A 17,342-nucleotide genomic window follows, 5' to 3' on the forward strand; every position below is an offset into this window, starting at 1 on the left:
ATCAAGTCAAGTCAAATATGTGAAATCAGAATAATGTAATACAAATCACTTCATGTTCACCAACGTGTCAAAAAGGTGTTTTGTCTTTGATGGAAGGATGCAAGAGGTGTGCTTGTTGGTATTGGTATGATGTCAGAGTCCCTGATTAAACGCAGGAATGCTTCACTCAATTAATTAACTCAATCCAGCAGACTGATTTTTATTGCCTGCTGTCAGCTCAGAGCAACAGTGCTGATGTCTAATGCAGACAGAGAATATTTGCTACATTCTTTTACACGAGTCACGTATTGATCTGCACTACACCGCACATTTTTGCCCCCTAGCTATGTTGTTTTTACGCTTTTATAAATTCAAGGACACCATAAATCCTGCAGTGCATTTCTCACTCACAGCAATAAAGTCTTCTACTTTGATTCCACATAAACCACCAAATCACAGCTCATTTTGGATTGCGCTGAATGCATTTGACCTTCCAAAAAAAAGGAAAAAGGCGACTCAATGTTGAGCATTTGCATTCTATAGTGAGCAGCCGGGCCTCTGACTCATGCTGAGGTGAAACAGAGGAGAAACAAGTCTGCTGCGGCATCTCAGAGGGAATCAGCGTGACCGGACGGGAGAAGTTTAGCAGAATCGCCAACAGGTGGCAGCCATAATCCCCCATTGTGCCTACTTGTGCCTACACATGTATGTGGGTATATGTAAGTTTCTGAGAGTGGACGCTGTGTACAGGTATTTTATTGCACAGGCAGGAAGGATAGAGAGCTCATACAGCAGGAGCAGGAGCAGGAGCAGGAGCAGGAGTGGACCACTAAATGGAGCATTTAGCCAGGAACCCTCTCTGTCACCTTGGCTGTCCTGGATTTGTCTCTCAGAATAGAAAGCAGGAGCAGCTGCAGTTTGTCGGCCCTGCAGCCTGATTCACACTCGCCACAGAGGAGCACATCACCAACAAGTACACGTTGGTAAAACATCTCCAAGCTATCTCAGCTTGAGACTTCAAGTTGCTGCCTCTGCTGCGACGATAACAAGTACAGCCTCATCCCTCTTATGCCCGGCACCGGCAGCCTATAAGAGTCTTTGGGGAGTCATGGATCTTTTTTTACCTCGCTCCCCTCGCGTTGGATGTTTTGCCATGGAAACGGGAGTAGCAGTCAATAGAGATTTGGTAAATGACATGTTTGGTTGAGCACAGTGGTGGTTTGCACCCCGATCTTCTGCATGCATCACAATACAGATGGTCCAGTGAGACATGAGTGTGTGTGTGGGGGTGTAGGAGACAGAGGAGGATGAATTTAAGTGAGTTGAGTGAAAAGCTGCAGGCTGGAGGGAAAAGAGGGGTAAACATGGAGGAACAACTGATCAGAATCTACAATTGCTTATTCTTTGTTAGAAAATAATCTTGCATTTTGTTGCCAAGGAGAGATTAAAGAAGCTCAGACAACACCAACGCTTAATAATCAGGTTAAGAAGCAGGATTTGGTTGTGCAAGTGGATTTCAGACGGTTGCATGTGTATCCCATGGGACTCAACGCAGGCTTATGCAACTTATGCCATGAGGGTCATTAGGAAACAATCCCACTGTACTTGTTACCCTCTTACAGCAGCCTGTAAGCTCTCCTGTTGGAATTTGCTGCCACTGGCCTTTTCCGTGAGTTATTAGCTTCTCAGCGTCTACCTTATTCATTATTGAGAAGCCCGTTGTGTTTCCCTGATGGATTTGGTAACTTGCTGTACAACACAATAGAGCTGTTGCAGCGCCCAGCAAACATCCTTCAAGAACAAAGTCCACGGGCTCTCACTGTATTGCTCAGTTGCTCTGATGTACGGGAGAAGCAAACGGCAGCAGGATGGCTAGACTTCGCTTTGGTTTTTCAGGCCCCCATAAGCCTCTTTACGGACACAGAATGCGTTTTAGATTCTGCCTCGCTTTGGAGATGGGAAAGAGGGCTGAGTGCGGTGAAAGAGGTTAGGTCTCTGAGGCGGTGTAACAGTAATTGAGCTGTTTCAGCCAGCAGATGGTTCAGCATTGCTACTTTGTGAGCAGCAGCAGCATATCAGCGCTGTGGTGGAATGAAGTGTTTTTGATCTTAACCACAGAAGTTGATTTTGAAATCTCACCCCAGGAACTCTCATTTCACCCAGATGCTTTCCCACTTCATCTTCCTCCATTTCAGTCTTTGATAAGTGAGATTTTCAGTTGGGTCGCTCCTCTTTCTTAAGCTCCTTTATCAACCTTCATACAGTGACTTTGGATGTTTCCCCCTTCAACGATCTACAATCTGTGAGACCGTGCAAGAGAATTAACTGGAGGCCTTGGAAATGTCTTGTGATTTGTCCCTGTGTGATACGACGCCCAAATCTTTGAGATACAGCATTTCACAAACACAGTTTACAGAAATCGTTCAGTCTCGCTGGGAATTTGCTCATTTTCACTGCAGTTTCATCGTTTTGTTTTGTCACAGAAGGATGTTGAAATGAGATGCATGACTCCAGTAGTTCCAAAGAAAATTCACTTTATTCAACCAAACTCTTGGATCTACTTTGATTTTGTGGACTGAAAACAAGTTAAAGTGATCAAACCCAGATGCACAGAAGCACAACAATCAGTTTCACAATAAAGATGTTAATTATGTGAGATGACATTTATTGCATTTCACTTTGCATTACAATTTGTTGAAGTGAAAACATTAACAGGTATCAATTTGGTAATTACAGAAAATATGGTTCTATTGGATTTCAGCTAGTTAGAAAACAAAGCTCAGTCCCGAAGCCCCTACTACACACACTTTCCTATCTTACGGCTCCACAAAGCAGGGAACTAAATTGTGACATCTTTCAAAGTAATTTGTAAGAAAAGCATCTGAAGTCCTATTTCAACATATAAATAATGAATATATGATATGAATAAAACATATAGCTCTATTTGTTTTAACAAAATGGCGACAGCTGTGGTCCCTTCATAGAAGATGTAGACAGTCGCTACAGACGTATGTGTGCGCACGTGTGTGTGTGTGTGTGTGTGTAGCGGTCAAATTTGTCTCCTAGGGCCGCTCATTTTGCCACTCAGCTGCATCCAATTAAAATGAGCTCACAGAACATTCACTTTGATATCCTCTGCTTGTTAGTCAGAGGCGAGATGGAGGCCACAAGAAAATGACGATATAAAATATATAGACTCTGAATCAATGTACAGTCTTAACCTAAAAACATATTTTATGAAGCAGTTTTAATCCTCTTGGGATCTTGAAGATCTCTGCAAATTTCATAGCAATATGCAGCTTCAATGTTGCAATATCTGTGTGTGTGTGTGGAATGTTGATATATTGGCTTTAGAATGGTGAAGATTAAAGCTCACTTAATTTCCATAAACAACATTAACATTAACAGTCTTCCTCAGGGGGATCATGAAGAAACCGTAAACCTGCCATGATGTTCTTCATGCAGATGGAGCAGCATCACCATCTTCAGTGATTGCAGGCAAAAAGGTTTCTGAAAGATCTCTGATTCTGAATTGCTCTCTTATTAGTCAGTAAAACCGAATATAAGACACTTGAATGCTCTTTATACAACTGCAGTGTCGTTTCCAGGGCAAGCACAAGCGTCCCTGTGTAATCAGTCACAGGTTGAATGTTAAAAGCAGGAAATGCACCTATGGTTTTGCTCTATTACCCAGTCTCAGTGCCTTTGATATAACGTTGCCCATCAGTGAAATAGACGCTCCTTTGAGCTACAATTACTGAGCTTTCACTCCTATTCATGTTGACGTCCTTAGATGTCATGACCATGTGGACCACGTCGCCTTTGAACAGGTGGGTTTTATGGCCAATCGCTGTGATCATTTCCATATCACACATCACCTGGCCTTTTGATCTGTGGCGAGTGTACGGGCTGGGAGCAGGAGGGGGGAGGGGGGATGGGACTGTGATGGGTTAGTGAGCCCTTATGAATATGGATGGCACCGGAGATGGCCAACCTTGACCTCAGCTCCACTCATCAGGCTCTGCAGTGGACACCGACAACTTCCAACGTCCTCTCGCTCTAACATATTGATCTCTAGACTCATTTACTGGCTCCTATTATAGCAGCCTGCCCCATTACTCCTGGGCCACGTGCGGCTCCTGAAGCTTTTGTTTGTGGCTCAATTTGTGAAATGAGCCCAGGTTTTAAGCATGAATACATACATGTATTGAGTGTGAGTGTTTCACAAGAGTGTTAAAGACTTTAATTCTCTCACAGCTACAGCAGTTTCCTTGCACAAACACTGACTGTCGTTGAGAACCATAAAGCAAACTGAGGAATATTTACAATCTCTCTGGCTCTTTGAGTGATGGTCTCCTAGGAGAATTAGTGAGCACTACAGTATTATATTCTATCATTGTGACAGCTGCACATTTAGCCAATGTACTTATACCTTGATTCATTCCGTCTCTGACAGTAAAGGCATCGCTGGTCAGGGGCGGGAGAAGACCTGAGTGGCAAAGCTACAATGGTTTATTGGTAAATGCAGGTAATAATCCTAATGCAAGTAAAAGTTATACGGATGAAAATCACTGTGTACATCAAGTTCATGGACTCGTGTTCCATGAGTTCCTATCGTGTCTGTGACTCCTGGATAGAAAAGTGCCGTTACATTTTCCTATCGGTTTAGTTTAGGTGATGTTACTGCTTATTCTGTCTGCCCTGATTGCTATTTATATCTTTAATGGAGCACTGAGTTGTGTCACCGCACAGTTTAATGTAAGGAGAAAAAAAAGAAAAGAAGAGGCAATGCAGCTCTTACTCAGCAGTAATTCACCCCTGTAATAACCCTCTGCTCTGACACCAGCACTGTACTGTCGCTCCTACTGATTAGGCTTTGTGCTGTGGCTGTCAATCTGGCATGTGTGTGTGTGTGTGTGTGTGTGTGTGTGTGTGTGTGTGTGTGTGTGTGTGTCTGTATCTGTGGGCTCATCTGCGATTAGAAGTCATCCTAATGTTAACTATTTATTTTGAATTTGACACATTTGAGGGAATACTATACAACAACAAACAAGGCCATGAGAACAGTAAATACTTTAGATTACCATTGGGTTTAAAGGGTTTGATGGTTAATGATAGAATTAGGATTAGATTAAGATTAAGGTTAGGGATGCAGTGGAGGCTGATGCTGATATTGTCACCTGTGTGCGCATGAGGGAAAACAAGAGATGTGGACAAAGGGCTGCTTTGGTATCTATCTTCGCCACACACACACACACACACACACACACACACACACACACACACACACACACACACACACACACACACACAACTCACTCAGTTGTCAGTTGACTTTCTGTGACAACGTGTTATTTAATGAAGCCAACTGGGAGACAAGTGCTGTGTGTGTATATGTGTGTGTTGCCTGCAGACAATAAGTGCCAGTTTAATTCCAAAAAAAACAAGCCTTCAGGACCAGCAGACAGCAAGCAGCGAGGTGCATTCAGCACCCTGAGGCATCACACACCCAGATTAGCTCATGTTAACAGCTGGGCCTGTCGGTGTGTTGATAGGAGAGACGACTGAAGGGGATTGTGCTGAAAATGTCACCATTAAAAAGTAAATATTTGAGCTAAAATCATAGATTTTCAACTCAAATAGGGTTTTGTTGAGAGTGGCCTGCAGATATTCAGACTAAATCATTTGCATTATTGGACGGTGTGATTACAATGAGCTCTCAGCTTCTGATTTGGCAAATGTTCTCAGCTGCTTGATCTTCAACGGTTTGAAGTTTCATAAATGTTCTCTGCTCAGATGGAATAGCAATACAAACTTATAATGTGTATGTGAAGGCATTTGCTGGCAAACGAAAATAACTTCAACATTTTACCTTTTTAAACCAATAGAAACATAACCTCTTATCAGGTTTTAGCCAGTTTCCACAATGTAGCAGCATTAGCGCCCCCTATCTCCTGCTTTCAGTATTGCAGCCAAGAACGTACTCTCTCTCTTTCTCTCCCTCTCCCTCTCGCTCTCTCTCTCTCACACACACACGCACACACATACCGTCTCCTCTGTGTTGCTCCGACCATTTTGCGTTCATCTTGTTTGCCAACAAACCACAAACTCCTCCACATTTCCAGGTGAGTAACTCAGGTGAGTGCTAACTGGGCTACAACATGTTTGCTAATCCGAGTCTGGTTAAACTGTATATCCTCAGCGAATAAAGCGTCCAAAAAGTCCGATAGTCCGAAATAATCACGTCTTAAGTCCACGGGTAAAGTTGACTGACATTATTTCCTACATTAAACACATTATAAACTTAAAGTGGGTGGGTCATGTATTTTCACTCTTAACTCCTGATAAACACACAGTAGTAATGTAATGTCTAATTTCTCTACATCCAACCTTTTCACAAATATCTCAGTGGCTAACATTGTTGAATGATCACTCCAGTAATATGTTTCAGGAGGAAATACATAAGTTTAAGGTTAAATACTTTATTTCGAGAGTAGCTTGGCCACAGTTGAACTACTTTAAAACAACAAGGAAGAAACTGAAAGAAAAACATGACATTACTTCTCTATCACTTCATTTTAATCTCATCTCTGCACTCTGTTTGTTGAGCTCATCCGTCTCACTGGTGGGCTTCTGTTGTATATCACAGGAGCCTGTCAAACTGAAAATGCTGCATCTTCTTCACTGTTACGGCTCTGGCAAACCTTTCCCTCGTCTTCAGGGACAGAGAAAGCAGGAGGACAGAGATGATACATGCCTCAGCGTCAACTCCTACCATGAGGCCCAGTTTTCATTGATGTGACCTCATTCCTCCTCCTGGGTCTCCATGGCAACAAAGCACATAAGGAGCACATCCACCAGATCAACAGGTGGAGACATATAACACCAAATAGAAAATGGCAAAGTTGCATCCTGTGGGTCTTATTTCCCCCAGAAAATGAAAAAAAAAGAAATCCCATTAAACTGAGGGTTCTGTCTTTGCTCCCCCACTGTTAGCTGATGCACTGACTGGCACCCGGGTGGCCACAATGCAAGTCTTGAGGAAAGAAGGAGAGAAAAGTGGAAAGAAATAAGGGAACAAGAATAGAAGGATGGAGGAATAACAGCAGAAAGTAAAGAAGTAGGGACAGAAATGGCAGGAATTGAAATGAGAATGAAGACAGAAAAAGAAGGAAAGGTGAAGAAACATATACAAACATATTCATGAGATTTTTGGAATTTATCCAATATTGATTGTAACGCCTGAAGTAGCAATATCAACAAGTAACTCCAACCATTAAGCCTTTATTAAAGAGTCCTTGCCTCAATAATAAAATTCTAGAAACTGCTTTATTTTCATGGAAGCAGCTGTTTAACAGAGCCAGCAGCAGGTGTCATGTATTTTATATGGTGGGTGTCTGGTTGAGCACGAACCCTCAGCGTATGTAGGTCAGAGCTAAGAGTCAGAGCAGATCACAGCACAGACTGAAATCCATCTGTAACAGCAGAGAAACTGAGACACATTTCCTCATTTTCTCATGCGTTAATGTGAGCTCAGATTTCGTCATGATACGAGTCTTAATAGTCAGATCTGAGAGTTTTGCATCATATTAGCTATAAATACGTTGGAGGATTGATTTCATTTCATCGCCCTATTAAAGCCTACTGATGACATGATTCCGTTGACGAGCTTTGAAGAGCATGTAGCAGGCTTTTTATGTCATTGTCATGGTAATATGTATTGTTTGTAGATGAAATGTTATTGTCGTGACAAAATGAACACCGACCACATTGCGTAAGGACATCTCTTCCAACAATTCACACCGTTTTCATGAGCGTTTAGTAGTTTGAAGCAAATTCTCCTTAAGTATTGGTTATATCTCATATTCTGTATGTCTTCTTCCTTATCAGACATTGTAGAGACAAGTGACACACACCTCACCGTTGATTCAGAGAGATGCCAATCAAGCCCAGTCCTGAAATGAGTTTTGTATATTTGATTTATAAAGGCTTATGACATGTGTAGTGTTCTGCAGCAGAAGACAATCTGCCAAATACCTCAGAACGTCAATTGAACCGTTTGGAGTTTGGAGCAGTCATATCTCATTAGCATGTTCCCCGCTTTACTCTGCGTGCACATTTACATCTATTTATGCATCATAAACAACTGGAGCTTGTTTGTGTAGATCTGTGTAAATGTGTTCTTTGAAGCCACTGGGGCAGGGGAATGATAGTGCTTAGTTTTGAGTGATGGAGACGCTTTAATGTGAAGGAAAGGTAACATTAAAGGCTCGCTGATACAGATACACACTTTATGGTCACAGAAAGCCTGGATGGCTGCCACGGTCCTGCATGATGCAACAACCTGGGTGAATATAAAGCAGATGGTCGCAGACTGATGATGCTTCATCCCAGAATGAGATGTCCAGCATGTGATAAATGAGAGTTTGCTGTGTGTTTCAGGACATCTGTGTTATGAATTCTATTAGGTTTTTAAACAGATATTTGGCTCACTTAGAGTAGAATAATGAATAGTAGAAAATACAGGAAGGGGAAAATCTGTTTGTAAATCTGCCTCTGAGCAAGGCACTAAACTGTTGAGTGAATTCACTCAATGGGTAAAAGCTCTGTGGTATGAGGCGGTGACCAAATGAGTGTCTCCCATCTCATCTCATCTCATCTCATGTCTCTCCTGCAGAACAGCCACTGGCTTTGCTGGGAATCATAATGGTCCAGATTTACTAAGCATGACGCAAATTACCGTCTAGGCCACGAGTACCTGCGTCACCGCACGTCCAGTTGTGTCGGGTATTTATTGAGACTGATTGAATGAACTGAATGAGCGAGTTCATTTGAATGCACTGCCGCTACTTAGGACGATTCTTTTATCTGCAATCCTGGTGTCTCTTCTCTTTATGAACGTGTTTGGATCATGCAGAATTTAGATGTGAATTCAATTTCATTAGGATATTGTTGCTAGATGGGCATTAGATCACAAATAATAAGCAGCAGCAAATCAATTTTCTATTCTGAAACACTTTTCTCCTAAGAATGACAACCGCTACCATGCCTACAATCTAGGGCTGCAAAGAAGTTAACTCCTGCTTTTCAAACATACAAACAAACATACATTTCCATCCTCTCCTCCCATTGTTTGCATCAGAACACCCCACCTGAACACCCTCACATGTGTATGTAACAGTTTTGTCCTGCTGTCTCCATCTAAAGAAAAAGTTCAGATTTGTACTCTGAGGCACAGTTCTCCATTTTCAGCTCTGACTCACTCCGGTTACGCTTTGCATTAATATGTAATCTTTATCAAGATACATGATCTAGATAAAGTAAAAATCCCCCGGCAGATCAAATTGCGATCAAAATGCAGCCTGATAGTCTGACTTGTGTTGTGATCGTCTCTCAGTGCCAATTTGCAAACTGGAAATGTAATCTGGACGGCAAGGTCACATTTGGGAATTAAAATTACCTGACAACTTCAAAACTTGAACCCATCATTAATAAAGTTCGTTAATTTGAATCAAGAATTGTATTATATATGGGTATGGGCACCTTGAATATGCGGCCCATGGAAGAACGTTATTAGTTATTCAAAAATGAATGAGGAAACAGAAGATTTAATAATGTAATAACCCAAGCGCTGATATCCATCCATCATATCGCAGACAGAATCCAGATGAGATTTTTAACGAGCTTTTCAATGGAGGGTGCAAATCCAAGCCCTGACATCAGATACTATTATCCAGATAATGTATCGCAATAGTTGGTGTATTCCTTCAAAATGCCTATAACAGTCAAGTCTTCTACTGTTGGCTGTAAGTCTCTAAATGCTCCTCATGATGGGCAGTTAGATCGCTTTTATTTCCTCCTTTATAGTAAAATGGAGAATAAATGCTCCCACGCCATCATCTCTACATCCTTTTGCAGATAAAGAATGATACTTTACTTACCCTCTTTGGGGATTATTAAGCATCAAGCAGATACCAGGAATGACAGCTGTCACTCCATCCTGCAATCTTACCTCATCTGATTGAAGCCGTAGCATCTTGGAAGCACAAACAAAAGAGGGAAAGACTCTCCTCCTCCCTCTCTTACTGAAGAGGAAGTGTTTAACGCTGGATCCATGATCACTTAATGGATTATAATACAAACTGCTGCTCCTTCTGGTGCAATGAAGAATGTTTCAGAGGGGAAAGATACTTAATCTCTTCTCGTGGTTTGTGCAATATTACAACAATCACCAGAAGTGCTGACAAGAAAAATAAACCTAATTTTAAAATCAAGTTTCTATTTCTGTTCTAAAGCTCTCCACAGGGATCATTAATATTTTAAATTATGTATAACACGGATTCTTTTCCCATTGCCTGAAACAATTGAGGTCAGAAAGAATATTCTGTTTTAAGTTCATAAAACCAGTCAAATTGTTTTGTGTTTTAAGAACTATAGTTTGGGTCCTAAAGTGGGTTACTGGCCCGTTTCTGTTGGGTCTCCACGTAAGAGCATTAATATACTTTAATGAGCCCGAGTCCCAAGGCAACAACACAATTATTCAGTTTTACTCCCAGGCTGAGACCATTAAAAAGTGTTTTACTTTTATGATAGGAAAGATGAAGATATCTGTGCTCTTTCCATTTGTCCAAAAAGAGTCTCAGGTGTCTAAGCTCAAAGGAAGTGGAGGTGAAAGGGACAAAAAAAGCACAATGAAAGAAAAGCACACAAACTTAGACAACATCTCAGAGAATCTAAAATGGTGTTAAAACCGTTTCCGTTGACAGCAGAAGGATAATGAGGAGTTCTGTGCTTGGTGTTGTTTTTGACTGACAAGTGTGGTGAGCAACAGCACAGGTTTGCCTGGAGCCCTGCTAGGTTGGCACAGGGCAAGGCAGAGGCTTAGATGATCTCAAATATGCAATAAGTTCTGTTTTTTTATTTAGTACTTAAGGGAGCTTCTCAATTTAGCAGTTAATCACTTTTTTTGTATTAAAATGCATGATCACACACTTGCATACAAAATGTTCTCTCTGCTGTTGCCTGGGAACAAAAAAAGGCAACAATTTGGCAAGAAGGGAAATGTTTCACAGAGTCTTGCATAAAATGTGTTTCAATTAAATAAAAAGAATGAAACACATTTTGTCCACCTGGCAATATTTTAGCAATTTTAATGTGGTTTTTGTAATAAAAGAACAAATCCATCTAAAGTCCAGCTTCAGGCTTATATGCTGTTATATTATTGGTTTCTTATATGCAGAATATATATTTGAAAGGAAATATTATTCAATGATGGAAATTCCTCACTATGACTTTCACTTTAGCCAGTTGCATCATGGGACATGGACAACCTGTGTTTGGCTTAGCAGAGTTGCATGTGTACAGTATAATTACACCGGAGCTGAGCAGGTATGTTGTAATCTCTGATGTCTGTCTGTCTGTCTGTCACAGCAGTAACCTGGACTACAGTAATCCCATTTGGAGTTCCGCAGGGGTTAGGGTCAGGACCTGAGCTATTGATTCTTTTCCTTATTAAACCTTATGGTGGCGATGTAATGACCACTAACATTTAACTTCCTTGGTATAGGCCACTCCCAGTTGGCTACTATAAATGATAAAAATTGTTACAAGATTTATATGTAGAATGTCTTGTCGAAGTAAAGATCAAGTCATAATCCTACAGCAAGAGGTGGGTAGCAAAATGTGTCTGCGTGATTGGTCCAGCTGTTGTTTATCCACAGACATTTGCATGTGTGTGTGGGTGGGAAGTTTCAGTATGAGTGTTGGCGTGTGATGAATATACTCCCCAACCCTGTTCTTGTGCAGAAACACTCATTTATGATACGTTTATTTTAAACTCACAAACCTGTAGCGTGGGTGTAGAATCTGTTTTAGTGCATCTCTCGGTTTATGTTTATGTCACATTTTGGACTTCATTAGTGCAGTTATTTATCTAGCAGCAGCAATTTCCATGGTTTTCTTTACGCATCTGACACATCCATTGAATGTACAGTATGTATTGAGCTGTTTAGCAGCTGCAGTAAGAAAACCTCCAACCTAACGAGAGGAGATGTGACAAAAATGCAACTATTGAGAGAGGATTTGAAGCATCATTTTGTAGATACCATAAATTAAATATTTTGCCGTGGCTTGATTGCTGGTGCTCATTATGTACTGCATATACGAGAGGAAAAAAAATTAGAAATGGCTATATGAAATTTAATTTAGTTCATCTAGCTAATTGCTGTGTGAGTGATTACATAATTACAGAGTTTTTGTTCCCTCGCTGTTGCTGCCAAATAGTTCTGGTAGTAATTCCCTGAACTGTGCTCATGCATTGTGCTTCACAGCTGTCGATGTTGGAGAACAACATCCAAATCTTGTGTGTGTGTGTGTGTGTGTGTGTGTGTGTGTGTGTGTTGTGTGTGTGTGTGTGTGTGTGTGTGTGTGTGTGTGTGTGTGTGTGTGTGTGTGTGTGTGTGTGTGTGTGTGTGTGTGTGTGTGTATAGTTAATCTAGGTGCATGCTGTGTGTACCTACAGGTATACCTACATACACACGCAGCATACACGTATACATGCATTTTAAATTGCTTTTGTGCACGTGTCTTATACATGTGATGTGCACTGTGGGCGGGTGTGTGTGTGTGTTATATTGTTAATGTATTGCCTGTGGGTTGCATGCTCATATTTCCTCCCCACCCGTGAATATCCTGATATTTGTCGGCTCCTGTGAGATTCTGAAATTGAGAGATGCTCCAGTTTCTCTCTGTTGCGTGAACTCGGCCAGCGTTTGACAAATACACGCTTGCTTTTAAAAAAAAAAGGAAAAAGAAAAGTGAAAGCGATGGATCCAGATCGGATGCATGAATTTTTCATCATGCCTCTCATTAGTAAAACATAGAATATAAGATCCTTGTTGACGTATCACATTAAGTTAAGAGCAGTGGCATATAATAACTCCAGACTGTGGTAATGGATGGAAGTGATGGAGTGCCTTATTAAGGTGCTTCTCTGCTCCATTTTTCTTGCTTCACAAACTGTAGTGGAATCAAACAGCAGTTGTGATTGGCCTATTTTATATTAAAGGATGGATAATAAAGCACAGATGGCTGAAATGGTTGAATTGTTTCACTGCTGTTATAAACCAATATCAATTAGTTTCCTCACATGGAAGGGTTTAATAATAAAAATAATAAAACTTTTTTATTTTAATATGTTTTTCCAGATGCTCTACATACATACACATATTAAAAAATCATATTACATTAAGAAATTACAAAAGATAAAAATGTCAACAATTGTGAGAAAGCAAGAAGATAAGTCTCGCATACTGCAAAGCTTTCAGACATTAAAGGAGATTTTAAAAAGGGGGGATTTAAGGGATGTTTGGTCTCTGATGTGTTTGGAGAGAGAGCTCTATAGGGAGAGAGCGGCAATGCAAAGGGCCTCTTCACCACAGGTTCATGCTTGGTCCCAGCGGGGGACTTTCTGTCCTCAGAGCCATGATGCTTTTGCACAATGATCCCTATTTCTCCTTGGAGATAACATAATGAATGGACTGGCAATTTATTTTTTGCTCTCTTCATTACAAGCTGCAGCTCCGCCACAAAGGAAAAACAAGTAGATGTGAGCATGCGGAGACTTTAGCTGGATGTACACCTCGCTGTGTCTGTACATAGAACTATCTCTGCAGACCTACGCGGCAAAGAGTGTGATGGGAAAACGAAGGTTGCAGAGGGTCGGAAAAGTGCTGCAGTGCACAACCTCACAAATCTCCACAATGTGATGTGCAGCACGCACAATAGTTTCCCCACTTGAATATTCACTGCATCTTTTTAGCCTGTAGCCAAGACAGAAGAACTTTATACATTTTTAAGGCCTGAACTTGCTGAACTTAAAAGTAGTGCATTAGTAACATTTCAAGGTCACATGACTGACCAAGTTGGAAAAATCTGATGGTTTGAATTGAATTGCCTAACTTCCTATTCAGTAGTGGGTTTGACAATTCCCTTGACCTCTCTTTCAGAAAGCTACTCCTTTGAACAAACAGATTCTGTATTCCCTATTACTGCCATACTCCCGGCACCCACGCACGTCGGCTTGATGCTGAGGTATTTGGTCACTGCTGATGCTGCTAGTCACCTGCAGTCATCTAGATACAATCACATCAAATCAGATAGCAGCTCTGCCCCTGCAAAACATTGACGAGACAAATTTCTCCTCTGATGCATGCTTGTGCACGAGTGTTTTCATGCCCTGAGTCAGACAGACATTAAACAAATACCTGCTATCTATGGCCATTCTTCCTCCTCAGCTGGGGGGCGGCGGCACTGACTGAGGGAGGCAAAACAGAGATAAACAACCCAGACAGCTTCAGGAAGATAATAAGTGAGAGGGCTGTAGAACGCAAGAAGGATCATCTTTCTTTGGCGTTATGAGACTATTTGGGTTTATTGAGAGAGTGGGTGCAGGGAACAAATAGGGTGGGGGTGTGAAAACACACACACATACTGGGTTTTAGCTAATTGCTCTTGTGTTACCTAGTTACTGTAGCTATGGTAACACGTCTTAATCGGGTAAAGGTCCTGGAGAACAATTTCAGGCAACCAGTGACCATATCAGATACGCAAGTTCTCAGTTTGTCATGAATTAGAATGAATATATTAAGTGTGAGTGTGTGTGTCTGTGTACATCTTGAATCACAAAATGTATTATTCAAAATGACACATACAAGTAAAACAAATGGTTGAAATTGTTATACTTTTACACCAGCAGAGGGATCTGAGGCATATGCTGGACATCCAGTTCGATATGTTCCTGTAGTGCTTGGTGTGAAATGTTGTGTTCGTGTGTGTGTGTGTGTGTGTGTGTGTGTGTGTGTGTGTGTGTGCGCGCCATGAGTCATCGGTGTGCTCCCTATGTGTTTATCATTAAGTGAACAATATGGCCATTTAAGTGACCCCCCTGCCGCATTATCGCTTCCAGGTCAAACGAGTGGACTGTTGACAGTAAGTGGACAGTGAAGTGGTTAATGGAGCGCTCGGTGATGAAGCAGCTGCAGGTTCTCACTCGTGTCTCCATTACACCTGAATGTAGCTGCTGAACTTGAATCTCAAACAGTTACTCAAACAATCAGACAAAGTGCAACAAGAGATTGATGTTAAATCCAATTGAATTACTTCCAGACAATCCATCCATGATCACACAGTCAATACTATCATATCACTACTTTAGTTCTGGCACAAACAGCAATTTAACTAAGACTAATTACTCCAGATGAAGGATGATATGGTGCCCAGAAGTGAAAACAAGCAGCCAACAACAATCATTTCACACATTAGCAGTTACTGACACTCATTTTCTCTTAATAATCAACTTGTTTTTTTGTTTTTTTTTGCTCGTTTTCATCTTAATGCTGCCACAGATCATTTATTCATTTGCGTAGAGAAATTCCGTGTGAGGTTTAGAAGGCAGGAATGCTTTAGATCTACTCGCTCAAGGAAACTTCTGCCCGTCTTCCTGTCTGAGGCGTTGCACCTCTCATTAACCCTTCAGCCACCCCGGACCTGAAGTTGTTTCTGCATTGATGAATGTTTCAGGCTGCCACAGGGCTCAGACCTTGATCGTGTGTGAAGTAGGATTCGCTCAGACTTTGATTTTCTTATTAAGTGGCTTAACACATCCAATCTGTCGGGTGCATCACCAGAATATAAAGACGACCCAGAGCGGCTATGTCAGATCTTTTTTTTATCTTACTTGTATAATCCTTTTAAAACTGCTTCTGAAATATCAAAACGCTTTAACACAGAATGAGTTACGCTGTTAAGTTAATGAATCGTTCACAGATACACACACACCATTCAATCCGGTTGATCTTAGAGTTTTAGCATTTTTACATGTACAAATGTGGAAATATACAGTTTTTCTGCATAAATGTGTGTGTGTGTGTGTGTGTGTGTGTGTGTGTGTGTGTGTGTGTAAAATGGCTGCATAAACTTCCCCAGGTAAAATTGATGATGCCAGTATCTAAAGTAGCGTTTCTATTTCCTTCTGTCCAGCTGTATTGATCCTCGCTGCTTTAGGACAGCCGTCCCAAATTAGCAGATGCATCACTGCGCCCCGTGAAACGATTAATTCCGTCTCAGAGGATTCCTTTTCCTGTTTGTTGTTGCATGTGGGAATATAGATAAAGGGACTAATGTGGGTTATTATCAGCCACTTACAAGGAATTGATTAACATGGTTTTCGGAGCTGTGGGCTTATGAGCTGCTTGGTGCTGGAGAATAACCGGCAAAATTGTGCAGATAGCATAAAATGATACGTGAATGGTAACACCAACACAATTCAATGTGATCTGCCCGTCTTTATCGGAGGCTGGATGCAGACTCCAATGATAGAAGAAGAGACAAAGAATGGCGTAAAGAGGACAAGAGTTAGATTGAAACACTTTGATGGTGCTGTAAGTTTGATGGACTGGAGCCTCAACCCCCGTCGTACCATGGGAGAGGAGATAAGACCAGCAGAAAGTGGCCTGCTGGGGCTGCTGGGAATGCAGAGCACAGCGAGAAAGTTTGATAGAAGCGTTGCGAGTGAAAACCTGAGAGAGATTAACACTAATGAGCTGTGACTCGGTCGTGGAGAGAGCAGACTGCTAATGACGCTCTGCTCTTCTGTGTTCCTCTCTTTCTCTCTCTCGCTCGCTTGCTCTCTCTTACAGACACATACTCTCACACACACACACACATGCACTGGGGGATTCTTCATGAGCATCATTACTATCCCTCTGTTCATCCTCTCCAGCACGGCAGTTGTTTTTCCCTGGCTTTTGTTGAATTTGCCCAAATTAAAAACAGGAAGCTGTAGCCGCAGGCGCAGATTGTGTTTTATTGAATTTGCACAAAAGATGGAAACTGAAGAAATCAGAGATGTTTTTGAGCCCCGATGACTCCCTAAGTGATAAAATAGGTGTCAGGAAGTATCCATCAACAGCTGCCCGGATTGTTTACCTCCAAATATGATCAATAATTGATGGGAGAATCCATCATGGAGGAGCTGTGGGAGTTATTTTTGCTGTGTGACAAGTGGAAATGTGTTTGGGAAGGACAAAAGTGACTCAAGTGTGTGTGAGGAGAGAGGGAGAGAGAGGGAACAGGGAGGAGGATTGAAGTGTTCCAACAGCAAGTCATTAAGAAGACAGGCTCAAAATGTAATAAAAGAAAAGAGCGGAGTGTGTGAGAAATAGAGCTGAGTCAGAGCGCAATAAAGTAAGTAGCTGAGTAGTTGCATGGGAGTGCGGAGTACTTTTGGGCTTTGTGCTTCATTCATGCTCTAAAATATACCAATATGAAGCTAAGTCCCTCCATGCTGTTGGCTTACACATCAA

At 41.4% G+C, this 17,342-nt stretch overlaps 1 protein-coding gene across 1 annotated transcript in view; it reads left to right on the forward strand.

Moving 5' to 3' along the window:
• The window catches only part of dner (delta/notch-like EGF repeat containing), a 39,395-nt gene that overhangs the window by 1,185 nt on the left and 20,868 nt on the right, over positions 1–17,342 (forward strand). The window lies entirely within an intron of this gene.

The sequence above is a fragment of the Genypterus blacodes genome, unplaced genomic scaffold (genome assembly GCF_046128005.1).
Source record: "Genypterus blacodes isolate CSIRO-AG114 ecotype Tasmania unplaced genomic scaffold, CSIRO-AGI_Gbla_v1 ptg000032l_1, whole genome shotgun sequence".
Lineage (NCBI taxonomy): Eukaryota > Metazoa > Chordata > Actinopteri > Ophidiiformes > Ophidiidae > Genypterus > Genypterus blacodes.